Here is a 26464-nt window from a genome sequence, read left to right as displayed (position 1 = left end):
AGAATGGTGATGGGGAAGGACAGGGCATCCCCACGTGCCCCTCACCCGGGCAGGGTATCTGTGTGGGACCCTCAAGATAGGGGACCCCATGTGTTAGGAGGTCGCCAACGCCCAACATGTGTCTGAAGTTGAGGGCGTACCTTGAGAGGACTGGGGCCCGAGGGCAGCCACCGACCCGCTGAGGGTCCCTAACTGAGGACGTGAGGCGCGGACAAAGAGCAGCAGAGCCCCCACCAGCAGGCCCAAGTGGGTGCTAAGTGTGTGTGTGTGCGTGTGTGTGCATGTGTGCGCACCATAGAGCGGGGGTGCTTGAGAAAGGCCCTTCAGAGGCGGCTGGAGGGGCTCTGCAAATTGTAATCAGATTAAGGGGGCCAATCACTTAGGGCTCTTGAAAAGGCCACACGGTTTCTAATCAGCCCTGAGCGCCTGGCCCACAAAGCCAGGGAGGAGCTCCGCGGGAGCCACCCGCTGGGGGGCCTCCGGGGTGGGGGCCGCTTTCTTCCCTCTCTGTCTCTCATAATTATGTCAATTTGCTAGCCAAATTGTTTGCTCGAGTGGACCAGGGGCTTGTGCCCCATTCATGTGGTAATGTGGGAACCCGCAGGCCTCCTGGCTGGGAAAATAGGAGGTACCCGGACCCTTCTCCAAGGAGCAGGCAGGCCTGGGGGTGTGAGGCACCCAGGCTTTGGGGACACCTCCGCACTAGTGTGGGGCTTGTCTCATGAACCCCAGAAGCTTCCAGCTTGAGTTGTGCTCTGGGATGTCCTTTTGGGTCTGAGAAAACCAAGGACGGGGAAGGAGGCAGGGACCCCAGAGGGGACAGAAGAGGTGGCCTCCAGGTTCCATTAGGATGAAGGTGGGCAGCTTGCTGTCCCTGTGCCTGGTCCGTTGTGGGCCAGGCGGGGTCTTGAGCAGTTAGAGAACTGCATGGGATCCAAGAGGGGGCAGAGATGGGGTCCTGAAAGACAGAGCCGCAGCATGCGTAGACGGAGACGTGTGGAGACTCAGAGAGAGTTCTTCCCCGTTCACCGAGCCTCCACGAAGGCACCAGCCCACTGTGCACCTCCTTTGCACACAGCGGCTCATTGAACCAAGGAGGTAGGCACTGGGCTTCCCATTTCACAGACCAAGAAACTGAGGCTCAGACGAGCTAAGTGACTTGCCCAAAGGCACACAGCTAATAGATGAGGAACAGAGGTTTGAACCCAGCTCGGTCTGATCCCTCTACCCCTCCTGTCTCTCCCCCACGGCGGGAGTTCAGTTCTTCCTTTAAGCAGCAAAAAGGAGCCAACAGTCCACTTGGTTGTGTATGAGGCATGGAGAATGCAGGAGACCAAGATGCCCCAGGGAGGGCATGATCCTGGGGCCCTCAGCCCTGGCACACTGTAGTGTGTGCTCTGGTCACTCTCAGCCGGGAGCTGTGGGCACGAGGAAGGGTCGCGCAGGGGATGTGTTGCTTAGGAGACGTCATGGATGTTAAGAACATACCCTGTTTGGATCCTGCCCCAGAGGCATCCCCCTGCCCTCCGGGGTCCCGTCCCCTCCCCAGACTCTCCCATCCCCCCCCCCCCCGGGATGGCACGCCGACACCAGTTTCTCTGATTATGGGGCCCTGTCCACGCTGGCTGTTCCCTGCTGGGCCCACCTGGCTCCTCAGTGTCCCTCTGGATGTAAGGAGCCCCCTCTCCATCTGTGCTCGCAGGGCTGCTGCCTGATCACGCCCCCCACCCCTACCCTGACTCTTCCATCCAGGGCTGTTAGGATCTGCCCTGGGGGGAGCTGGCAGGGAGATGGGGTGTAGGGTGGCATTGGCAGTTGGTGGCAGGGAGAGAGATCTGGGGGAGGGTCTGCAGCCACAGCTGAGCACCTCTCACCCGCCAAGAGGGAGAAAAGGCCAGGGTCCACGTTTATCACTATATGGGACGATGGTCAGAAATTCTTCCCGGAGCAAATACACTTTGATGCGCAGTTACCATTTGACCTCTATTGGGCCAGATGCTGGGAGTCAGGGGTGCAGGAAGGCCCCCAACACCATAAGCACAGGCTCCACAGGGAGGCAAGTCCAAGACCACTGACGCAGTAGCTGGTCAGGACAGGATAGGAGGGAAGACTAGTAACACACAAAGACTAATAACACACAAAGCCCTACTGTGTGCAGGCTCACTTCTAGGCACTTGGCCCATAGGAAGTCATTCACTCAGCATATGGTAGGGTCAGAACTTGAACCCCCAGGCCTCCGGAGCATGGCTGAAACCGTGACTGCCGCCACCACTCCGACTCCCCCTTTGAGAATTCTTTCCAGTGTCCCTGCTCTATAGAACCTTCCTGAATGCCATTTCACCACGGGCAAACCTCCCATCGAGCACACATCAGAGGGCATACGCAGCACATGCCTAGACGGTATATACCACACTAGGATACAATGTCCACAAGGACAGAACATTCGTTTCTGGCTCCCCCAGGGCGTAATGGAGGGCTTGGCACAGAGGAGGGATTAGGTAGAGTCTGACCTTTGTGGGGTTAGAGTCAATGCTTCGGGTAAACATCAGCTACCCCTGGTGAGCCTTTCGCAACTGCCTAGCAAGCCCATAAGCGCGGTTGGGTGTACTCACCTCTAACCGGTCATAGACCTGTAGAAGTGAATGTACTACCATGTTGCTTATGAGAAAGAGGACATATTCACATGTATTCTTTTTTTTTTTTTAAAGATTTTATTTATTTATTTGTGAGAGAGAGAGAGTGAGAGCGAGCCCAGGCAGACAGAGTGGAAGGCAGAGTCAGAGGGAGAAGCAGGCTCCCTGCAGAGTAAGGAGCCCGATATGGGACTCGATCCCAGGACGCTGGGATCATGACCTGAGCTGAAGGCAACTGCTTAACCAACTGAGCCACCCAGGCATCCCTCACATGTATTCTTATGGTTTTTTAAACTAAAGACATGGAGCATTTATGCACAGAATTAAATGCACGTGAGAGAAAATTCCCTGAAAATGCTTGATAGAAGGGATTGATCACTGAGCAAAGGGAGGATTCTGGCAGGTCTGCTCTTCTTTCCCCTAAAACCACCCCCGTTGGGCTAACTCTGTCTCTCCTGTCCCTGAAATGTCCCTCCTTGTGAAACTGAGCACCAAGACCCCCCCACCCCCGAGGTCAGATGTCTCAAAAGCCGTAGTTGCGAGTGGCCGCCAGTGCCTGAGTCATCTTCTAGCCTCTGGTCGGCTGCTACCACCGACTGAAGGACAGGTCCCCTAGCTGACCCTTGGATACACCAGGAACCACCCCTGGAACGTGGATAATACGCACGCTTACGCACTTCCACACGCGTGTGGGTGCTTGTAAAAAGCTGCTTCACGAAGGTCCTGGCCCTCCCGTACGTTCCTGAGAGAGGCCGCTGCGGGGTCCAGCCGGCAGGGCGGGCACGGATTCCAGTCCCTTCAGCTGAGGGGAGGGAGAGAGGAGGGAACCCCTTGTGGATTTTGCTTGGAGGATCAGATCCTGCCCCCCCGAGTTTACTCAAGGAGGCTGCTGGGAAAAACTTAACTTTTGATCCCTCCTGTGCCAACACAGCAAACATATTTCTCTTTTATCATCTTAAAAATTAATAACTCTTTCAAAAAGAAAATTTTTAAGAATTTGGAAATGGGGGGGACCTCAGTGGCTCAGTCAGTTAAGCATCTGCCTTCAGCTCAGGTCATGATCCTGGAGTCCTGGGATCGAGTCCCGCATCAGACTCCCTGCTCGGCAGAGTCTGCTTCTCCTGCTGACCTCTGTCCTCATGCTCACTCTCTCTCTCTCTCTCTCTCTCTCTCAAATAAATAAATAAAATCTTGGGGAAAAAAAAAAAGAGAATTTGCAAATTTGGGTCTCCTTCTTCCCAAGCTGAATGGGGAACTCCTTTGAAGGGTTGAATAAAGCCCCTTTCTGGAAGGCGTCCCTGGGGTCTCAGTGAGAAGCGTCTTCCTGCCCTCCGGAGCCCCAGTGGGTCAGTTCTGGAAGTCTGCCACTGACCCAGCACAGAGCTGGCGCTGACCCCACCTGAGCTTCAGAGCGAAGAGCAAATCAGCTCGGACAGAGGGCGCTATGCTCTCTGCTCAGAGCCTCCCAGAAGGGCCCAGATGGCCCTGCCAAGGGGGGGGGGGTGCTGGGTCTGCGGAGCCTGAGGGCGCCTGGAGTGAGCGCCCCCCACCTCCCACTGACCCTCCCCTTCTTGTCTCCTCTCCTGGGGCACCTGCCCGCATGGCTCAGTGGGTTCAGCCTCCCCTCCTCTCTCTCTGCTTGTGTGGGTCTGTTCCTCTTCCTCTCTCCATCTCCCTCTTCTGTCTCTAGCCCCATCCACAGCCTCTCCTCCACCTCCCCCTTTGACTTCCCCTCTTCTTCTTGCCTCCTATATCTGCCTGATTCCCCCTCTTTCCTTCCCATCTTCTCTATTTTTCTCTCTTATCTCTCTCTCTCTCTGGTGTTCTCTGTCTCTGACTCTCTCCTCCTCCGTCTCCCTCCCCACTCACCCCTTCTGAAGGATGCTCTGTAGGATCATGCCAAGCCCAGAGGGAAGGTCAGGGCACCCTGTGGGGACCAGTACAGACTGCCATTAACCTGTCATTTCTGCCTCTAGCCAGGAAAACAGCAGAGCCCAGGAAAGGCAAGGGACCGGCACTCCCTGGAGACGCGGCACCTCAGCCTGAGCTGACAGCCCAGAGCAGAAGCCAGCCAGTCAGAGGCCTGCAGACGGGCTCCAGGGCACCAAGGACAGCTGGAGTGGGTTTCTGGACACCAGGCTGGCATCACAGCCCAGTCTTGACTTCTGCACAAGCGGGAACTTCTGCACAAGCAGGGAGAATCTGGGCTGGTGGCTACAGTGAGGCCTCCTTTGCCTGCAGCCCTGGGAATGAAGGTTGGGGATCTCAGTGAGGCCAAAAGCAAAGGTCTCAAACCCAGCAGCCCGCTGGCCACGTAGGCCACCCCTCCCTGCCCTTCCAGAGGCTTTAAAATATGAACCTACATTTTTTTAAAGTGGCAAATTTGATACATAAAAAATATCTATCTGAGTCTTCTCTTGAGGGCCTGGCAACGCTGGGCTGTGGCTGAGGAGCAGTGGCCCTGGGGGTTGTGGCACGCTCCCTCATCCTCCTGGTCACTCCTCCTTGAACCTGCAATGCCTCCTTATAGCACCTGCCCGGCTCTGTAAGCTCACAAGGGCGTGGCCTCTAACATCGGAGAGACGCCCCGGGTAGGGGCAGAGGCCCTAGTGCTACCTCTAACTTAACTTGTGACATTGGGTAAGGAGTGTCTGTTCTCTGGGCCTCAGCTTTTCCATCTGTGAAATGGGAGGCTGACTGAGCCCAGCAGTAAGACTTGCCTTTAGAAGCATCTGGCAGAAGATACGGACCCTCTCCCTAGAGGAAAGGACCTGTTCAGAGATCTGCCCGTGGTTGGAGAGGGTCCTGTGCTCCTCCCCCTGGGGACCAGTGCCAGGGTCCCTTCCCCCTCTGCCTCAGCCAGGCCGACCCGCCCTCTCAGACCTGACTGGCCAGGCCACCCCTTCTCTGGGGGAGCCAGGACTCTCCGGGTCCCCAGCCCATCGATATGCAGGAGGGGTCCCGCAGGCCTGATTAGCATAACGCCCTCCGGGAGGGAAAGGCCCACCAGGCGGTCCGTGTGTGCAGCACCCGCCTTTGTCCTGGCCTCAGGACGGCCCAGGCAGTGCGCACACTTTGACTGCCAGATGAAAGCGGGCGACATAAAGACGCTGCCTGGGCCGAGCCTGGGGGCGCTTTGTGTCCCTCCAGACGGAGTTACAGACGTCTGTGAAACGTCAGTTGGAGCTGAATAAAGACGTTTGCTCCGTCCAGACGTGCCTCCTTTCAGCTGGGGAGGTGTTTCCAGGCTGGGCCTAGGATGCCTTTGGCAACCTAATTTGGCGATTGTGACTCCGTGAGCGGCTCTGGCATTCATCACGCCCAGGGAGGATGGGAACAAGCTGGGCTGGCCTGACCCAGCTCTGAGAGTTGTCCTGGAATGTGGGCTTGGGGTGGGGAGAGACGGGAGCAGCTCAGCTCCCTTCCCTGCTCCTTCCCTGCTCCTCCAGGCCAGGCCTCGGTGGTGTCCGGGGATGGGGGAAGTCTGGGAGCCACACAATTCCCCCAGTATCCGCCCAGGCCCCCCTCCCAAGACTTTGTGGGTACCAAGGTGGTCCAGTGCCCCTGGCATCTGATGACCAGGATGAGGGTTCACGGGTCCTTCCTCCTGATGGGCTACTATGACGTGTTGTCGAGGGGACAGCATGAAGAGGGTCTGCGGTTCATGTCCCAGGGCCACGAGAGACGCTGAACCCATTCCCTGACATCACTGAGCTCCTGGGACATAACTGGGAAGAACCTTGTGCAGCCCTCCTGCTGTGTGAGGTGAATGAGCCTGCATTGGTGAGGCTCTGTCCTGTCTGTCCGGCTGTTGCTTCCTTGCAGCCAAAAACAATCCGATCAGACTTGGTGGGACAGCCTGGGGCTCATATTCCCGGGTCATGAGCTTTCAGAATGACCAAGGGCTTGCGCTACTCAGAACCAGGGGAAGGGGAGACAGCATGGCCATGGTAGGGTATGAGGACCTGGGACAGAGCCTTGACTTGGGGCACAGTGAGCCAGGCTGTCCCTTCCCAGAGGGCGGTGGCCCCTGAGCTGCCCTTGCCCCAGGAGACCTCATTCCCAGGGGGTCTCGGGCAGCAAAGGCACTCCCCGAGGACGACCCCCCAGGTTCCCTGGGACCCTAGTAGGACCAGGCAACTGACCCTTTAGCCACCGGGTGTCCTGCCCAAGCAAAAGCCAGTGAGCCCTCTTACAGGGGTCAAGAGCAGAAACAGCCTCGATAATGACCCTTCCGCTTGCTAGCACCTGTTGGGCACCTGCGCCCAGACTACACCTACAGAAGCCGATCATGGGAGAGAGGTGGCCCCCTGTGTAGGGGAGGGCAGAGCACAGGGGCTAGGCCAGCCTGCTCCGTGGGACCCTGGCTTGGCCACTTACCAGCAGTCAGACCTTAGCAAGCCCAGCTGACTCCTGCGTGCCTGACTTCACACACCTGCCGGTGTTAAAGACGCACTCCGGTCCAGCACCTGGCCGGGACCGCGAGGTGGGGCTGGGATTTGAATCCAGGGCGGTCTGACTTCTGACTCATGCTTGCTACTTCTCATGGGCCCAAGGGGCACGGGCCTTCCTTCCCGGCTTAGGGGCTGGCCATTGGGAGGTTCCGGCCGAGAATGGAAGGGCCCAGTTCCCTTGGTTCTTCCAGCTCCTTCTCCCCTACGTCCGCACTCAGCGCTCCTCAGTCTCTCACTCCTGGCAGCAGCCGAAGCATCCATGACTTGCAGATCAGCCCAGGCCAGGCCTGTGTGTGTGACCATGTGCGTGTGTGCATGCGTGTGTTTGCACATGCATATTTACTACGGACGCATGTGCCTGAGCAGTGCCTTGAACCACGCCAAGTCTCTAAAAGGGCAAGACAAAGGTGGGCATGCAGTGATGCCTAGATTGTGTGGTGAGTCCGAATGTGAGACCAGGAGAGCAAAAGGCCAAGGAAGCTGGAGCCTCCCTCAGGAAGGACAGGCAGCTGCGGACCTGCCCTGCCTTCACCCCTGGTTACCCCAGCAGGTGTCTTCACTTGAGGCCTAAAGCGGGGCATGTCCTTAGAGCCTGTGGACCCGCTGCAGTGGGCGTGTGTCCTGATACACCTGCGGCCCACTGATGGGGCGGCTGACGTGTGCCTGAGCCTGTGAGCCAGCACGTGCCCTGCCGGTGAGGGTGTTAAAGGTCATCCATGTTTAGTCATTTTTGAATAACTAATACTTTCACCTAGGACAAATATACAAACGTTCTGAGGTAAGAAGTGTCCTTCAGGTCCTCGTCCCACGTCCGCCCCGTTCTCGCTGCTCCCTAAAATGAACTGTTCATTTCTTGTGTTATCTTCCCAGAGTTTCTTGCCACATAAACAAGCCAATACAAATCTGTATTTTTTTTTTTTAAAGATTTTATTTATTTGACAGACAAATCACAAGTAGGCAGAGAGGCAGGCAGAGAGGCAGGCAGAGAGAGAGGAAGGGAAGCAGGCTCCCTGCTGAGCAGAGAGCCCGATGCGGGGCTCGATCCCAGGACCCTGGGACCATGACCTGAGCCGAAGGCAGAGGCTTTAACCCACTGAGCCACCCAGGCGCCCCTACAAATCTGTATTCTTATTTTCTCCCGCATTTTACTCAGCTTCATGGGATCACGTAAGAGGTCCTCTCTCAAGGGTCCATTTGCTCTGTTTCAACCTTTCACTTTTGCAAATGTCACTATGAGTGTGTGAGTCCATTCTCACAAGTGTGAGTGTGTGTGTCCGTGAGATAAATTCGCAGAAGGGGATTGTGGGACGAAAGCTTATATGCAACTTGCCATTTCCCCATATCTTGCCAAATCGCCTTCCGTGGGGCTGGTGTCATCGCCTACCCACCAGACATGGCTTCTAGGATCTTAACAAGGAGGGGTCGCTGGCGATTTCCATGCACGCGTCTCCGCTTCACCAGGAGTTCGTGGGCCTTTCAGCCTCCCCAGCCCAGTGCCCTGTGCAGCGATCTTGTCCAAACACACACGGCACACTAGTTCATCGAGTCTGTTCTCTCTCTCGTGCCTCTTCTCAGCCTGCTCCCCCGCCCCCAACCGCCACCAGCACACACACGCGCAAATCGCACAAATCCGTTCAAGAAATGCTTCAGCAAAGCCCTTAAGGAAGAAATCTGCCCGTTGACTCTTTCAACACTATGAGCACCTGCGAGAGGCCTGGCCTACTGCTAAGCCCTCTCTGTGTATACGGTTTGTGATCCCCGCCAGATTCCCTCACCTCTGAGCCCTGGGGTGCTGGGGCAGTGGCCGAAGTAAGTAAGTAAGTAAGGTGAGGGGTACAGACACACGAGGTTCCAAGTCCTCTGCTAGCTCTCAGGCTGTACCATCCCCAGATCACGTTGTCCGTCTGTGTATGGCCCAAAGGGAGGAAAGGCTTGGAAAACACTTCTGTGGGCCCATATATAAGTGCTTATTTGCCAGGATGGCTTAAAGACCATCAACCCAGAGAGAACTTCGCCCACTGTGGAGGAATTGTGTGTACGTGTGTGTGTGTGTGTGTGTGCACACGCGCTGTGCCTGTGTGTTTAGTAAGGTGTCCCCTGCCGCCTGTCCGTCCCAGGGGGCAGTAAATCAAGCCTCCCTTTGGCATCAGCCTGTCCTTGTTTGAGATTGTGGCAGGCCCACTCACCGCTTCGGTGAATATGAACCTCCTTTGTCCCTCTGTGGAAACGGGGCTCTTTCACATCTCCTTGCTGTGAACATTGAATGAGATCTTAGTCCTAACGGGCTGGACACGTAAGAGGTGCTCGCCAAACGTGATCTGCTTTTCTAGAAGTTTCCAAGAGCCAGAGGCTGGGCTTCCACACCAGGGTCAGGCTCGGAGGCAGACCCGCCGGTGCCCCAAGCCAGGCCCCAGGCGCGGTGGAGTGGGGCTGCGTTCTCCGCGGCAGGCGGCGTCTGGACAGGCCGGGAGGCGGCCTGGGTAGAGAGAGACAGCTGGGAAGGTTGAATTGCTCCTCCGTGGCTCCGGAGCACCTCCCTCCCGCGCCAGCGATCTGCATTTCAATGTGAGAAGGGAGGAAAGTAGGAAACTGCTCAAAGGGGTTACAATGATTAATCATTTAAAAAGCAAGATCTTAATTACAGGCCGCAATTTTTGCTATTTAAGGAGTCCATTAGTTGCCAGAAAAAAGAAGAAGAAATTATCACAGGTTATTCTCCCCCTAACGTAAAGCGGGGGGAGGGGGGTGGTAAGAGCGGTGCGGGGGTGGGGGGTGGGGTGGGGGTAGAATCAGCTGCCACTCCAAGCTGGGGGCAGGGGGCAGGGTCCCACCCGGGAAGAGGCCTGGTCAGGAACCCCAGGAACCCCACGGGCCTGTCTGCCGTGGGGCATCAATGATGTTTCTCAGGCCTGGGCCATGGTGCCGCCGGGAGGTGGTGCAGGGCAGGAATGATGGGGGGCTGGGGGCTGGAATGCCACCTGTGGGTACCCCTGGAAGCCTCCCCCTTGGCGTGGCAGCTGGCAGCCAGCCCCTCCCCCACCCCAGCGACCCCTCCCCCCACTGACCCCACCCTGCTCAGGATGTGGGGTTAATTGCCAGGCCCTCCCCTCTGACCCCTCTGTGGGTTTTAGTCTTGTCTGGTCTCTGAGCCCTCAGGGCGTACAAAGGGGACTGGGTGAGGGTGGGGGGCAGTGCTCTGAGTCAGATCAAAACAACCAAGCCTCTTTAGTGGATTAATTACTGATCCTCAAGGCCTGAAAGACCAAGGGATCAAGTCCCCACCCCTGCCACAGGGCCTCAGAGGACCGTCATCAGAGTGCTTCCTCATCTGGGCCCGCTAGAAGCCTGGGCACATGCCCACCTCCGAGGGAGGCACAGCTGCCCTGTCCCCTGGGGGCTGGATCTGGGCTCCGGGTCTCCTCCAGAGCCCTGGCCGGCAGCTCCTCAATCCCAGAAGACAGTCCCGGCCACGAGGGGCTCCCCCCGTCCCCCATGAACAGGAGCAGCCACGGTAATGCCAATCCTGAAACCCAGATGCTTGTGGCATGGCTCTTCAGCACCTTCAAAATTAATGACTCGGGGCACCTGGGTGGCTCAGTGGGTTAAAGCCGCTGCCTTCAGCTCAGGTCATGATCTCAGGGTCCTGGGATCGAGAGCCCCGCATCGGGCTCTGCTCAGCGGGAAGCCTGCTTCCCCTTCTCTCTCTGCCTGTCTCTCTGCCTACTTGTGATCTCTGTCTGTCAAATAAATAAATAAAATCTTTAAAAAAAAAAAATTAATGACTCAGGTGAGTCGAAAACGGGAAGCGGGGGCTGCAACCAGGCCCCAAACCATCCTTATTCCTACAAGGCCCTGTGTTTAAAACAAGCTTGCAAGCAAGTTGCAAAGTTTACCAGCCTACCCAGAGGAAAGGCTTATTCCCTGCCAAGCCTGCTTGATACTAGAAGTAAAATAAATGAAATCATTTCTATAAACAGTCCCTCCTGCCAGACTGATTAAATGCTTCTCTGTGTGTGTGTGTGTGTGTGTGTGTGTGTGTCCATCAGCCTCATCTGTTCTAACATTTAGGCCCCCAGAGGGCAGCGGCTAAATCGGATTGAATGATAATCCCAGGGATTTCTGAGGGAGGGCGGGAGGACACCCACACCGAAGCTTCACAATACGGGTTTGAATTCAAAATAAGCAAACCAGATTCATGATTTTGCCCTGGACGCGGTCTCCTCCATCATGAGACCCCCTCCACCACCCCCCCCAAGAGAAGGGACAGTGGGCCTCCCCACTCTCCAGGGTGAGTGTGCAGACCCTCCCCCATCTTTTCCTTGCCCCCCCCCTTTCAGTGCTGATTAATTGCAGGGTGAGGCCCCCAAAACAGGCTGGACCACCTTATTTCCGACGTGGCCACTTCTCCGTGGTGCTGCCTCGAAGCCACAGTAGTCAGCAGTGTTTAGCTTGTCACTCTTTACTTAGACCCGGAGATGTGATGGAAAGAACTTTATTTTCTGTTTCTTTCTCCCCCAGAGAGGGAACTGGAGGGCAGAACATCCAGAAGCCGCCTCGGCAGGGTATGCTCAGACCAGAGGCCACACCATGGATTCTAGCCCGGAGCCCACCAGGGGCACCTCCACCCTCGCAGTCAAGTGCCAGAAGTGAGGGGGCCCTTGGGGGGGGGGGGGTCACAGGGACACAGGCCCCGCCCTCCCTGCCTCAGAGACCTGCTGAAGGTCCGTGCCTGGAAAAGTGCTCTGACCTCAGGGAATCGTGGAGGGCTTCTGATGCTCGGCCCTGCTCTCTGCCTCAGAGGCCTGCGCCCTATTCCGGTGCGGCCCCACAAGAGCCTGTGTGAAAATTAAAGAAGTGTGCTTCCTGGGGATAAGTGAGGTCCTTGCAGGGCACCTAGCTTGGGGATTGGATGTAGATTTTCACCGCCCTCGCCCCTCCCTGGCCTCTGGGTCTTCACAAGCCCAGAAACAGGAGGGTTGTTATCTTACATGTGGGGAAACTGAGGCCCCCGTTCTAGGACACAGAGCTACCAGGGGCCTAAAACCCATTGTCTTACATCTCCTAGGAAGACACCCTGCTAGACTGCCAACCAGACCCCACAGAGCCTCGGGGGACATGAGGACCCAGCTAGGAAAGGGAGCAGGTGACGCCCCCCCCCCAACAGCCCAGACGCCCCTACCCCCAGCAGTCCGGGGAGCTCTGGACCCTTCACGAGGGGGCCACAGAGAGGCAGGTAGCTTTTATTAAGACTAAACATCGTTTTCTGTTTGTGTGAAGTTTTACCAGTGTGGAAGCCTGTTCTCCTGCAGGATCTTGGCCGAGCCCCTGACTCCAGCATGTGGGGGAGCTGGGCGTGACGGCAGCTTCCTCATTACAGATGCCCCCTGAATGGGGCTCACCCAGCTCCTGCCTGGCGAAGCTGAAGCTGGGGCCCAGCACTCGTTTCAGAGGGTCCTGGGGCCTCTTGAGCTGGGACCGGGTGCCAGGCTCTGATGAGAGCTGCAGAGTCCCTGCCCACCCAGCAGACCCTGGCTGTTTCTTTACCAATCATTCCACTCACATTCCCCCCCAGGCAGCATGTGTAACAGAAGATTCAAGACACATGGCTTAGCGGGAAAGCACCTAACCACCCTGGGCCTCAGTTTCTTTGCCTGTGGAATGGGCGTTTATAATTAATTATTATTAATTAATAATAGAATTGACTATTATTAGTATTTATTAGTAGTATTAATCGAATCCAAATGCAAATCTGTGAAAATGCGCCAAAGAGTTGCGTGTAATATGGTTTCGCACAGAAGCTGGTTCGCAGGAAAGACTCACTCACTATTACATTGTAGCAATTTATCTTATGGGCCTGGACCCAGGGACACAGCTGCGAGGAGACACATAGGCTCCTCCCCTCCAGAAGCTTTGTGTCCACGGAGGGAGAGACAGCCACTGTGTGGCCATACAGGGAGCCGAGGCCCATGCCAGGGGAAGGCCACGGAGGGGCAGCTGACTCAGCCAATGGGGCCACAGAGGCCCCCAAAGAAATGTCTTCCAAGACCTCGGGCGTGCTCAGGAGCAGTCCCAGTGGAGAAGGGGGACTTCTGACTCCGCCAGAAGAAAGAGCAGGTGCACGGCGGGTGCGCTCACATATGGCAGCACGGGTGGACGGAGGAGGCAGCAGGCTTGGGGACAGTGGAGAATGGGAGGGTAGGAGTGAAGAGAAGTGCCACGGAGAGAGGGGGACGGTCACAAGGGAATAGACAGGGCGAGAGGGGGCCAGGTTAGCAGAAACACCCAGCCCCAGGGTGTGGCAGCAACCAGCATGGAGAAGTAGGGGTTAAGGACAGGGGTCCTCTTTTTTTAATTCAAACGGAAGCAGAAGCGAGGTGCCCAGTGGGCTAGCTTTGGTGCTGCAGGGGAACTCCCATGAGCACTCCCTCTGGACCTGGGCCCCTGTCCCAGGAAGGAGTGTCCCCTGACCTCCCAACAGTAGTCCTCTAGACTCTGAGCCTGTTGGCCTGGTGACCCGGTGTTGGGGGGGACAAGGAGAGGATCCCCTCTTGCCCCCCCAGTCCTCTCCTCCAAGAACCAAAAGCCCTGACTGCCTATATTCACAAAACCCCTTCTCCCCCCTGGGCCTCGGTTTCCTCCTCTGTGAAATGGATCTGTTACCCTCCTCCTCTCGGTCCCTGGTGTTTACACCCATGTAGTCTGGGTGCTCAGCAGGCCAGCAACAGAGGCTCTCTGCTTTCTTTCTTTCTTTCTTTCTTTCTTTCTTTCTTTCTTTCTTTCTTTCTTTCTTTCTTTCTTTCTTTCTTTTAAAAGATTTTATTTATTTATTTGACAGAGATCACAAGTAGGCAGAGAGGCAGGCAGAGAGGGGGAAGCAGGCTCCCTGCTGAGCAGAGAGCCCGATGTGGGGCTCCATCCCAGGACCCTCCAAGTTGAAAGCAGAGGCTTAACCCACTGAGCTACCCAGGCGCCCCAGGCTCTCTGCTTTCTTGATCCCCTAATGGACCACACCTAGGGGGGCTGCGACCCGCAAATGCAGGGGATGGGCAAGGACCCGATCGCTGACCAAGTCAGCTGCTCTGTCCCAGACTGGCTGAGCCAGGGTCAGGCCCTCTTTAGGCCTGGCAAGAGGCCCAAGCTTAGCGTCTTTCCTCAGCTGGGGGTTGCCCCGTGTCCTCCCACATCTGACAGGCCTCCTTCTGCTCCAAGGGGCAGCCGGAAGTTGGGGACATCTCTGGCTGGCTGCCTCCCTCCTTCCCAGCTCCATTCCCACAGCCGTGGCTGCACTCCCACCTCTGCCCTGAGCTTTTGTTAATGATGAGTTCATGTGACATCTCAGAGGGAGGGCTCCTGGATGGGCGGACAGATGGGGTGGGGGAGTCGCTGCAGGTCCCCCATCCCCCGTTTCCCCAGAATGCTCCTCTGCCCTCATCTGCAGGGCTGCAGTGAGCAAGACAGAGTCCCTGAGATGAACTGATGGTGGCATCCGGGGCAGAGCGAGTTCTGCGGTGGGGCCCCCGGACTGGCTGGCAGAAGACAGGCTGGTATAATGTGAGGGGGGGGGCTATGGGGCCTTAAGCAACCTCTGGGGGAATCAGTGATCAGTGAGTCCTGGGCAGGAGGAAGTTGGAGCCAATGATCCTAAGAGATCTCATGTGTGGTCTGAGTTGGGTTGAATCTATAGTCTTCCATGTCCTAGCTGTGGGACAGTGGACAAGTCATTGGACTTTTCAGTGTTTCAGTTCCTTGGTGCAAAATAAAAGGAACAAGTGCCTCTAACAGGCTGCTCTCATGGAATCCATATAAAGTACTTAGCACAGCACCTAACCTCTAGTAGGTGCTCAATAAATGGTGGTGCAATGATTTTTATTCCCATGAACACTGTGAGCACTGTGGGTTGGTGGGGGAGGGGGCTGTGCTCACTGCATCGTTTATAGGAACTTCAAGTCCTGGACCCCTGGAGAGATTTGGGTATGGGAGGAGGAAGAGGGATGAGAAGGAGGAGGAGGGAAAGAAAAATGGGGGAGGAGAAGGGAAGGCAGAGGGAGGGGAGGGGAGCCGAGGGAGGGGGAAGAATGAGAGGGAAGATCCAGCTGGGCTGCCTCAGTCTCTGGGGAGGAGAACACCAGCGAGTTGGCTCCCCGGGGCACCGAAAGATTTGAGGCTTGTTGCAGGTGGGTAGGGGTGGCTCTCCCTGGAGGGCTGCTGCCCAGAGCCTGACTGACCCCTGGGGCTGGGGATGACCCTCTGTGTTCCAGAGTGGACCACAAGACCTTGAGTCACTGCTTCCCCTGACCCAGCGGAATGCAGGTTCGGTGAGAGGTACTGGCCAACAGGTGAGCCATTCTTTCTTCCCTGAGTGCTCCGGGGTGTAGTGCACGAGCCCAGACGTGGTCCCCTCTGTCCCTCTTTGGCGGTGAGGGACAGCTAGAGAGACAAAGGCAAAGAGCTTTGCTGTCTCCTTTCTGGAAGGACCAGAGCCTCCCCCACTGAGCAAGCGTGGCCACTCCCCGGGCATCACCAGGGTTGGGAAGTCTGGGCCGACAGGAGGCCAAAGCAGCCGGCCCAAGAGCAGCCTCTGCGGCCTTGGCCATGGAGTTCCTCCCTGGGTGGCATTCCTGACCGGCTCCCTGAAGAATGCTTCAAAGCGCGGTCTAAGGAGTCAGACACCCATGGCCTTGAATTTCACTTAAGAGCTGCGAGACCTTGAGAAAGTCACTTACTTCTCTCAGTCCTAGTCATCCACAGGAGGGGAGTTCGTGGGAGAATTGAACACTGTGATGTGGGGACAGCGCTTAGCGGACCAGTGTGTAAAGGGCTGAGGCGGAGGGGCACGGAGGGTAAAAACATGTTCTTCCTCCTCTCCTCTCCTCTTCTTCATTCATGGTAGGAGCAAGAACCCTGTGGCCCACGTCCCCACTTACCCCACTCGCCAGCTGCCTCTTCAGGTGGCCAAGGCTACCCGCACGTCAGCAAACTGCCCCCCCAGATGCTTGGCGACAGGTGAGTGGTGTCTCCCCCAGCGTCTAGCACTTGTGTGTGTCTGGGGATGAGCAGTAAGCCCGTGTCCTGTACGAATGGCCGTGACCCTGGCAGAGGGTTGGGGGGCGGGGAGGCAGAGGAGCCGAGGCAAGCTAGATGAGCAGGTCTCGGGCCCAGATGCAGAAGGCCTGGGTCTCTCTGGCTGCCTGGGAGGGGTAGCAGGCGGCCTTCACCGGGAGCCTGGGAAACCCTCTCCCTCCCGGGCCACAGGCAGGGGTGGGAAGTCAGGGCCCGCAGTGGCTTTTGTGCCCTACACAATTACAGCCACTCTTCTGGATAAAGAGGCAAACAAAGGGGCCTTCGGAAGTGGCCACGCTGCTCAGTACCCGGGGAGGCCCCAGGAAGCCCGTTCTCACTAGCTGCCCACCCAGGCATCCTCTCAACACGCCCCCACCGCCCCACCACCCCACCACGGGGGGCCAGCTGGGCCCCAGCCACCCACAGCCTGGCAGCTGTGTTAGGGACTGATGAAAGCTGAGGGAACCTGGTCCCCCCACTCCCCGGGGGGCCTGGAAAGTCCCAGAAGAGAGCCAGTCAGGAGTGGGGGTGGGGAACAGCTAAAAGGCTTTCTCACTTGCCAGGACAGCCACAGGGACGGGTGACTGACGAGAAAGGCCTTCGGGCCTCCAGGGAGCGATGGGCCTCCTGAGGGGCCGCTGGTCTGCAAACAGGGTGCTGCCCCAGGAGGCTTGGAGAGAGCCCCTCTTCTGAAGCCCTCCCCCCAACCCCGCAGGTTAGTCACACCCACTAGACCTGTGTCCCTCGCCAGCTGAGCTGTCAGAAAGCAACCTCCCCCTGGGGGAAGCAGTCTGAAGGCCCCCGGGAGTCCGAGTCCGCAGCCCTGGGCTCTGCCGCTCCGGCTATGGGGCTCCCAGCAGTCTCGGGAAAAGAGGTGGTCTGGGGTGACGAGGACAGGCACTAAGGGCTCCTTCTCCAGTATCTACCTTTATTTATTTATTTATTTTAAAAGATTTTATTTATTTATAATAGAGAGAGCAAGAAAGGAACACAAGCAGGCTCCCCGTTGAACAGGGAGATGATATGAGGCTCGATCCCAGGATGCTGGGACCATGACCCGAGCCAAAGGCAGACAACTAACGACTGAGCCACCCAAGCACCCCAAGTATCCACATTTTGAAAGGAACTTTTTTTTTTTTTTAAAGATTTTATTTATTTATTTGATAGAGGTCACAAGTAAGCAGAGAGGCAGGCAGAGAGAGAGAGGGAAGCAGGCTCCCCGCTGAGCAGAGAGCCCGATGCGGGGCTCGATCCCAGGACCCTGAGATCATGACCTGAGCCGAAGGCAGCAGCTCAACCCACTGAGCCACCCAGGCGCCCTGAAAGGAACTTTTTTATTATTATTATTTTGGAACAACTTTAGACTTACAGAACAGCTGAAGATCGTACAGAGTTCCCACAGACCCTTTACTCGGATTCTCGAACATTAACTTCTTAGATAACCACAGTACCTTTGTCCAAACTCACAAGGAAACGTTCCTACCATACAGTCATCCAGCATATCTGCGGGGGGTAGATTCCAAGACCCCCAGTGGATGCTTGAAACCACGGATAGTATGAACCTAATATATACTTATTTATATAATATATTAAAAATATGTTTTTTCTATATTACATACCTATAATAAAGTTTAGCTTAAAAATTAGGCACAGTAGGACTTTAACAACAACAATAACAAAATAAAATAGAGACTTCAAAGCAACACACTATAGTAAAAGTTCCATGGCGGCGCCGGGGTGGCTCAGTCAGTTAAGCCTCTGCTTTTGGCTCAGGTCAGGATCTCAGGGTCCTGGGATCGAGCCCAGCATCGGGCTCCCTGCTCAGCGGGGAGCCTGCTTCCCTTCCTCTCTCTCTGCCTGCTTGGGATCTCTGTTTGTCAAATAAGTAAACAAAATCTTTTTAAAAAATAAATAAAAACAATTTTTTTAAAAAGTTTTGTGAAACGTGGTCTGTCTCTCTCTCAAAATATTGTGCTGCACTCACCTTTCTTCTTTGATAAGGTGAGAGAATATCGTGGCCACGTGAGGGGAGGACGTGGGGTGGGTGACACAGGCACGGGGATGTGACATCAGGCTACTGTTGACCTACTGATGATGCAGCAGGAAGAGGATCGTCTGCTCAGGACACGGCTGACCTCCAGCCCCGGAAACGTGGAAAGCCAAAGCACAGAGAAGGGGCGACTACCGCACCACGAACTAAATGCTAGATTGATTGGGGTTTCACCAGTGTTTCCACCAATGTCTTTCCTTCCAGGGTCCAGTGCAGGCTACCATGTTGCCCGTAGCCCCATGTTTTTTAATGGATGAAAGGACAGAAATGTCATTCTTCATCAGCTCCACGGGCCCTCCCGACGCAGAGCTCTTAACAAGGCTGTCTCCACGGCGGGCAGAGGATCTGCACAAGCCCCCCGTGCTGGTGCGTCGGGGTCTCCCTGGCCAGGAAGTGGGTTTGCTGAGCGCCTCAGTGCACAGAGGGGCAGAGCTCTGGATGAAGGAAGGAAGGTCAGGGGTGGCTTCTTGCTAGCTTGGAGGTCCACAGGGAGAATTCTGGAACTGTGCTAGACCGCGCGGATGGGAAGGGGGACCCCCCAAAGCTTCGGAGCGGCTCCGTGTTCTGCTGCTTGGCACACACACACCCCTCAGCCCTAAGCCAGGCCTTCCTGGAGCTCAGAGGGCGGCTCTGCATCCAGACTTGAATGAGAGTCACAAGTCCCAGACTGTTCCTCGAGCCCACACGTGTGAGTCCTCCCAAGGAGCCCAGTCAGGGCACCTGATGGTGGGCACCTCTGAGTCCCAGCCCCCCCTGGGAGCCCGGAGCTGGCCAGGCCCCCAAAAGCCATGGAGGGAAGGCCCCGTTGGCTCAGATGAGGACGGGACAATGGCCCCTTTTTCCGGCAGCTGGCAGAGCCTTTCAGGCCCTGAGCTTCTGAATGCCCATTGGAGCCAGACACTGGGCTCTGTTTCGCGGGCAGCCCTGTGCCAGGCCCACCACCGCCCAGAGAGAAGGAGCCTTTCTTTCCCGTTGGCCAAAGCCAAGGCTCCCAAAAGAGCATCGGCGGCAAGGGGGGCTGACCTTTGTTCAGGAACCGGCTTCCCACCACCCTCACCCAACCTCCGCTTGGGAACCTCAGAGCTGGACGGGGAAGCGTGTCACCCGCACTGCGGGTCAGGCCAGCTCCCTCCTGACTCTGAAGCTACAGGATTCCCAGCCCTGCTTGGCGCACTGCCTCCACACCTCCCTTCCCATTCTCCAGCCGCTCTGGAGGCCTCTCGCAGAGCTCAGCCTACGGGCCCCAAAAGGGGGGCTTACCCAGCTGGCCGGTGTGGGGCTGTGCTGGGGCCCGCTGAGCCACCCAGGTGCCCCTTCGGTCTCTTTTTTAAAATCATCTCTTTGTGGGCACCTGGGTGGCTCAGTCGGTTAAGCCTCTGCCTTCACCTCAGGTCACGATCCCAGAGACTAGGGATCGAGTCCCCCATTGGGCTCCCTGCTCAGCGGAGAGCCTGCTTCTCCCTCTCCCTCTGTCTGCCGCTCTGCCTACTTATGCTCTGTCTGTCAAATAAATAAATAAAATCTTTTTAAAAAATGATCTCTTTGCACCAATAACTCTTCAGCCATGTCTGTGTTAACATACTCTTTCCCTCTCCCCAAATTATTTTGTTAATTCTAACCTGTTGGGTTTTTAATTTTCATGTTGTTTTCATTGTGGTAAGATAGAGATAACAAACTTTACCATATTAACCATTTTTTTCTATTGTGAATTTCTATTGTGAATTTTCCATTGTGAATGGATTCACCATTTTTAAGTTAAACAATTCAGAGGCATTAAGCACATCCACAATGTTGTGCAACCATCGCCACCATCTATTTCCAGAACTTTCTCATCATCCCAAACATAAACTCTGTGACTCTTGATAACATTCATTCCCCCTTGTCCAGCCCCTGGTAACCTCTTTCTACTTCTGGTTTCTATGAACTTGCCTGTTCTAGACTCCTCATATAAGTGGAATCTTACAATATGAGTCCTTTTGCATCTTCACTCGTTGGCCTTAATAATAAATATGTAGGCTTGGGGCACCTGGGTGGCTCAGTGGGTTAAATCCTCTGCCTTCGGCTCAGGTCATGATCCCAGGGTCCTGGGATCGAGCCCCACATTGGGTTCTCTGCTCAACGGGGAGCCTGCTTCTCTCTCTCTCTCTCTCTCTCTGCCTGCTTATAATCCCTGCCTGTCAAATAAAAAAAAAAAAAAAAAAGAAAAGAAATGTAGGCTTCAACCCCGCACATTTCAATTACTTATCCTCTCCTTAACTCCGTGCTCTACATGGGCATGAATTCCAACAACTCCTAGCTCTACACTGGCCCCATGGGCAGGTTCCAATGGTTGGAAATGTCCAAGTGACCTCCAGTGTCGTTTGTGTCTCCAAGCCCTACCTCTGCCATAGTGAACTTGGAGAAACAGGATTTGAGTCACTTGGTTTTATTTGTATTAAAAAAAAATTTTTTTTTGTATTTAAAATTTTAAACAGGGGTGATTAGCTGGCTTAGTAGAGCATGTAACTCTTGATCTCAGGGTTGTAAGTTCGAACCCCACATTGGAAGGTAAGGATTATTTAAAAATAAAATCTTTTTTTAAAAGATTCCATTTATTTACTTAAGAGAGAGAGAGACAGCGTGCATAAGCGGGGGGAGGGAGAGGCAGAGAGAGAAGCAGACTCCCCACAAAGCGGGGAGCCCAACGTGAGGCTCAATCCCAGGACCCTGGGATCATGACTTGAGCTGAAGGCAGACACTTAACCAACTGAGCCACCCAAGTGCCCCCAAAATAAAATCTTTGAAATAATAAAATAAAAAAAAATTTTAAACAGTGAACCAGAGAGCAAGTTCTAAGGACATAGCAGTTTTGTTAGGAAAGTGCAAATTTTAGATTAAACGGGAAGTGTTTTTACTGAATTTGAACAACTTATTTAAAATGAAGTGTCTTGGGGCGCCTGGGTGGCTCAGTGGGTTAAGCTGCTGCCTTTGGCTCAGGTCATGATCCCAGGGTCCTGGGATCGAGTCCCGCATCGGGCTCTCTGCTCAGCAGGGAGCCTGCTTCCTCCTCTCTATCTCTGCCTGCCTCTCTGCCTACTTGTAATCTCTCTCTGTCAAATAAATAAATAAAATCTTAAAAAAAAAAAAAAATAAATAAATAAATAAATAAATAAAATGAAGTGTCTTGGGGTGCCTGGGTGGCTCAGTGGGTTAAGCCTCTGCCTTTGGCTCAGGTCATGATCCCAGGGTCCTGGGTTCGAGCCCCGCATTGGGCTCGAGCCCCGCATTGGGCTCTCTGCTCAGCGGGGAGCCTGCTTCCCCCCTCTCTCTGCCTGCCTCTTTGCCTACTTGTGATCTCTGTCTGTCAAATAAATAAATAAAATCTTTAAAAAAATAAAATGAAGTGTCTTCTTTTTAAATTGTTCCTATTTAATTCTAATGTAATTTTATTCAATACCGGGACACACCAATACATGGGTATATGTCCCTCCCTCTTAAAAAAATAATGTAAAAGTGTGTGTCCATGTTTTCCCTTTTTGTACTATAATGATTATTGTATCTGTAATTTCATTTCTTTTTGAAATGGCGTGAGCTTATAGATAAAATTCAATAAAAGAAAATTTTGGCTGCCTGCCATTTATCTACTGCTATTCATTTCATGATTATTGAAATGACTGCCAATAATTTTGTCTTATAGAAGAGGAATGGTGTTAAGTATCTGTGCAGAGATATGCTAGCCATGCCCGGAAACAAACACGAACGTCGCACACAGCTAAATGCCCCAAGCCTCTGATCATGGGGAGGGTAGGTCTCAGTGGACAGCAGTCCTGGTGATGGAAAGGTGGGTCACTGCCCACTGGCCTGTGCCCAGGTTGGGTGCTGTTGGACAAAATGGGGTCTGGAGCAGACAGACAGGGGAGCGCCTCCTACTCAGACCCCAGGGGATCTCTGGAGCCTGCAGAACCCTCACCCCTCCCCCAAAGATCTCTTCCTCGCTGCACTTCCAAGGTCTACCACGAGGTGCCGCTTTGGCAAAGAGCCTACAGGCACCGTCCAAGACTACTGGGCAAAGATTGCGGGGCGCCCTCCTTATGCCAGGCACTGTACCCCGCCCTGGGGATTCCAGATGAGTAAGGTACAACCTCTTGTCCCCAAATATTGCACAGCCTGGCGGCGGGGGAAGCAGACGGGGACTGGCCAATGGTTGCACTGTATGTTTCCATCAGTAGGAGAGATCCCTCCAGCACAGCGGGAGATCCAGGCAAACTGAGCCCTGGAGGAAACATAGGAGCCAGGAGCAGGCGACTAGTGCTTTGACAGGAGACAGAGGTATGCACAGGCCTGGAAGTGAGCCAGGATGTGGGAGTAGTCAGAGGCGGCACTGGTCATGGAGGGTCTTTAGTCCCAGCCTAAAGACCTTGGTCTTGGGGCGCCTGGGTGGCTCAGTGGTTTAGGCCGCTGCCTTCGGCTCAGGTCATGATCTCAGGGTCCTGGGATCGAGTCCCGCATCGGGCTCTCTGCTCAGCGGGGAGCCTGCTTCCCTCTCTCTCTCTGCCTGCCTCTCCATCTACTTGTGATTTCTCTCTGTCAAATAAATAAATAAAATCTTAAAAAAAAAAAAAAAAAGACCTTGGTCTTTCCCATTTGAGACAAAAGGGAGTCACCCAAAGGTCTGCTTAGAAATACACTTAGAGGGGCGCCTGGGTGGCTCAGTGGGTTGAGGGTCTGCCTTCAGCTCAGGTCATGATCCCAGCGTCCTGGGATCGAGCCCCACATCGGGCTCTCTGCTCAGCAGGGAGCCTGCTTCCTCCTCTCTCTCTCTCTGTCTGCCTCTCTGCCTGCTTGCATCTCTATCTGTCAAATAAATAAATAAAATCTTTTTTAAAAAAATGGAGAAGACCCACCCCCCATTAAGAATATGTATGTATATACTCATAAATATTCACAGACTATAGCTACAAGATATACCACAATGATGGCCATTAGGGGTGGGGGGCACAGGGAGGAGGGAGACTTACATTGTGTGCATTTTGTTCATATTGAATTTGGAGCCACGGAATGAATCACCTTTCTGAAAAAAATAAAAAATTATTAAATTGTAAAATCTTTATAATTTAAAAAGAAGAAGCTAAGATGACTCTGGCTGTGTTGTGTAGGATGAGTTGGAGAGACTAGAGGCAGGGGGGCTGGGGCTGGGTGTGAGCAGGGGGCTGAGTCTCCAGCCTGGTGACAGGACCAGTGTTCAGCTTATGAGCTTTTCTGAGACGACTAAGATATAAGGGGCATGAAAAGCAAAAGTTTCGCTTGCGGATCTTTAAAAGAAAACTGCAAATCCAAATGAACAAATGCTGAATTAGTTGTCTGTGGGATAGAACTCATGCTAACCAGCAGTCACCATACAACTCATAGAGTACAATTTTGTTCAATGTGAGCGCATGTCAGTAGGTTTGATATTGGAAAAGGGATGTCCCAGGGAGCCCTACGGGACCGGCTTCCATTCTACATTTCCAGGACCGAAGTCAAGCACCAGGGAGATTCAGAAATCACGCCCAGACCTGGAGCAAGTTTCTGGAGCTACAGATACTCCCAGACACGCTCACACTGAGGTCTCCTCCTGCACCAGGAAAGAAATTTGAGCAGTGGCAGGAGGAGGCAGCTGCCAGCAGTGGGGCTCTTTCAAGGAAGGGATATATGGGCAAATATGGTGGAATATCTGCCGTGAAAGGGAACCTTGAGACCGTGATGGTCAACCCCCTCCTTGGGCAGAGGAGGAAGCTCAGCCCAGAGAGGGACAGAGACTGCCCCAAAGCCACACAGCCAGTTAGCTGCAGAACTGAGACGCACCCCACCTCTTCTTCCTCTCCGCCCTTGGTGGCATTCACTTGGCCACACGGATGTCCTGGAGGTTCTACTCTCAAAGCCAGGAGATGACCGCTAGGGTGTCCCTCAGCCCTCCTCAGGCAGAACTGTTAGCCAGTCATGCTCTGTAAGGGGTGTTGGCAGGATTCAGAGGCAACTCCAAATCCCAGGTCTGGCACACGGGTGTACCTTCTGGGGAGAGGAGTGGACAGGAGGTCCTGGTACAGGTTTCTGGATATTTGCCTGACCCAGGAAGGCTCAAGGAACCATTTGTGTCGCAGACCTGTGAGCTAGCCTTCCCCACCGCATAGTTTCCATGCCCTGGCAGGCCTCCTTCATATCAACACACGAAAACTACCCGCTCATCCAGCCTTACAACCCTAATGTACACAAAGTAATGGATTTTCAGATTTGATTACATAACAACTAAAAATCACATGTGGCCAAAAAAAAAAAAAAAGCCTTATTTGAAGTTATATTAAAAAAAAAAATGATAATTTGGGCACCTGGGTGGCTCAGAGGGTTAAAGCCTCTGCCTTCGGCTCAGGTCGTGATCTCAGGGTTCTGGGATCGAGCCCCGCATCGAGCTCTCTGCTCGGCAGGGAGCCTGCTTCCCCCTCTCCCTCTGCCTGCCTCTCTGCCTGCTTGTGATCTCTGTCAAATAAATAAATAAAATCTTTTTTAAAAATGACAATTGGCAGAAAACAACATAAACAAAGGAGGAAGAGTATAATAGACAGTTAGGACAGATTAATTTTCTAAAAGATGAGTAACCCACAGAAGGCAAGCGAGATAGCAGGGAAGGAGTTTTTTGGTTCTTGTTGTTTTTTTTTTTTTAAGATTATTTATTTATTTGTCAGAGATAGAGAGACAGAGCCCTCCTCCTTCCTTCTAAAAGAATCCCAGTTTGGGGGCTCCTGGGTGGCTCAGTGGGTTAGAGCCTCTGCCTTAGGCTCAGGTCCTGGGATTGAGCCCCGCATCCCGCTCTCTGCTCAGCGGGGAGCCCGCTTCCCCTCCTCTCTCTCTGCCTGCCTCTCTGCCTAATATTCCAGTCCACCCAAATAAAGGACTCCTGACTGGACCAGACTAGAGGTTTTCCAGAGGAGCAGCAGGATCCCTACAAGCACGGACACTTCTGTGGGACATTTCCGGTTGTCACAGTGATTCGGGCCCTGCAGATATTTGGTAAGCTGGGGTGGGGGCTAGAGTGTCTGACACTTGCAATAACAAAACCTTGGCCTGAATCCCACCAGACTTTCAAATGTTCCACTGAATAGAGACACAAATGCAAAATCTGAGCCTAGAATCTAATCCTACTTTACATATTAACAGAGAAGTTTTTTGTACAGGTTTTTTTTTTTTTTTAAGATTTTATTTATTTATTTGACAGACAGAGATCACAAGCAGACAGAGAGGCAGGCAGAGAGAGAGAGAGGAGGAAGCAGGCTCCCTGCTGAGCAGAGAGCCTGATTCGGGGCTCGATCCCAGAACCCTGAGACCATGACCTGAGCCGAAGACAGAGGCTTTAACCCACTGGGCCACCCAGACGCCCCGTACAGCTTCAGTACATATACAGACTATATTCCACAGCACAGCAACCACCGGGTACATTGAAAAGCCTTGTGTTCTGTGGTGTCTAGAATCTTCCCAAGAGTTATTATGTCAACACAGTCATGTACCAGGTGGCAGTGTAGCCACCAGAACAATCCACCTGTATCTTCCGCCATCCATCACTGCCACATTCATGGAGATTTTAGATGCAGGTGAAGGCATTTGATTGTTTTGTTTTGTCCTCTAGAATACTTGCACCTGAGCATGTATCTTGAAAAACATGTTTTCTTATTGTATATTTCACTTTATTTTCCTTTTATACTTAGGGCTCTGGATTACTGGATTTTGGGGGGTTTTGGGGGGTTGTGATTATATGCCCAAGCAGGTTCTATTTTCTAAGATTTATTTATTTATTTGACAGAGATCACAAGTAGGCAGACAGGCAGGCAGAGAGAGAGGGGGAAGCAGGCTCCCTGCTGAGCAGAGAGCCCAATGGGGGGCTCGATCACAGGACCCTGAGATCATGACCTGAGCCGAAGGCAGAGACTTTAACCCACTGAGCCCCCCAGGCGCCCCAGTGGGTTCTGTTTTCTACATATTACATAAGGATAGTAATATTTACTATGGAAAGCAGGCACCAGGCTTGATGGGACTGGGAACCATTGGTCTGGACCGGCTGGAGCCATCTGTCACTCCACGGACTGGGCGGAGCGCTTTCCTCTCCTCTTCTTCTTTGGCATGGACAAGCAGGCAATCATATGGCTCTCGTGGTTACTGGCAGCCGCCCTGTGACCGTGAAAGGGGAATGTTCCCAAGGACAAAGCCAGTGTGGAAGATGAAGATGGACGAACTGGGACCTTGGTGACCTCCCTGAGCCT

General features: G+C 54.0%; 1 long non-coding RNA gene across 2 annotated transcripts in view; it reads right to left on the bottom strand.

Moving 5' to 3' along the window:
* Positions 1-8070: 8070 nt before the first annotated feature.
* LOC309867325 overlaps positions 8071-26464 on the bottom strand; it is a 35675-nt gene continuing 17281 nt past the window's right edge. For both annotated transcript variants that reach the window (XR_014313109.1, XR_014313110.1), the window contains 2 exons: positions 23195-23247; positions 8071-9640 (listed from right to left, as the gene is read on the bottom strand). This is a non-coding gene — a long non-coding RNA (uncharacterized lncRNA). The remainder of the gene's footprint in view (positions 9641-23194; positions 23248-26464) is intronic.

The sequence above is a fragment of the Mustela nivalis genome (genome assembly GCF_964662115.1).
Source record: "Mustela nivalis genome assembly, chromosome: 6".
Classification (NCBI taxonomy): domain Eukaryota; kingdom Metazoa; phylum Chordata; class Mammalia; order Carnivora; family Mustelidae; genus Mustela; species Mustela nivalis.
The sequence above is the reverse complement of the archived record's forward strand: the minus strand, read 5'-3'. Positions and strand labels throughout refer to the sequence as shown.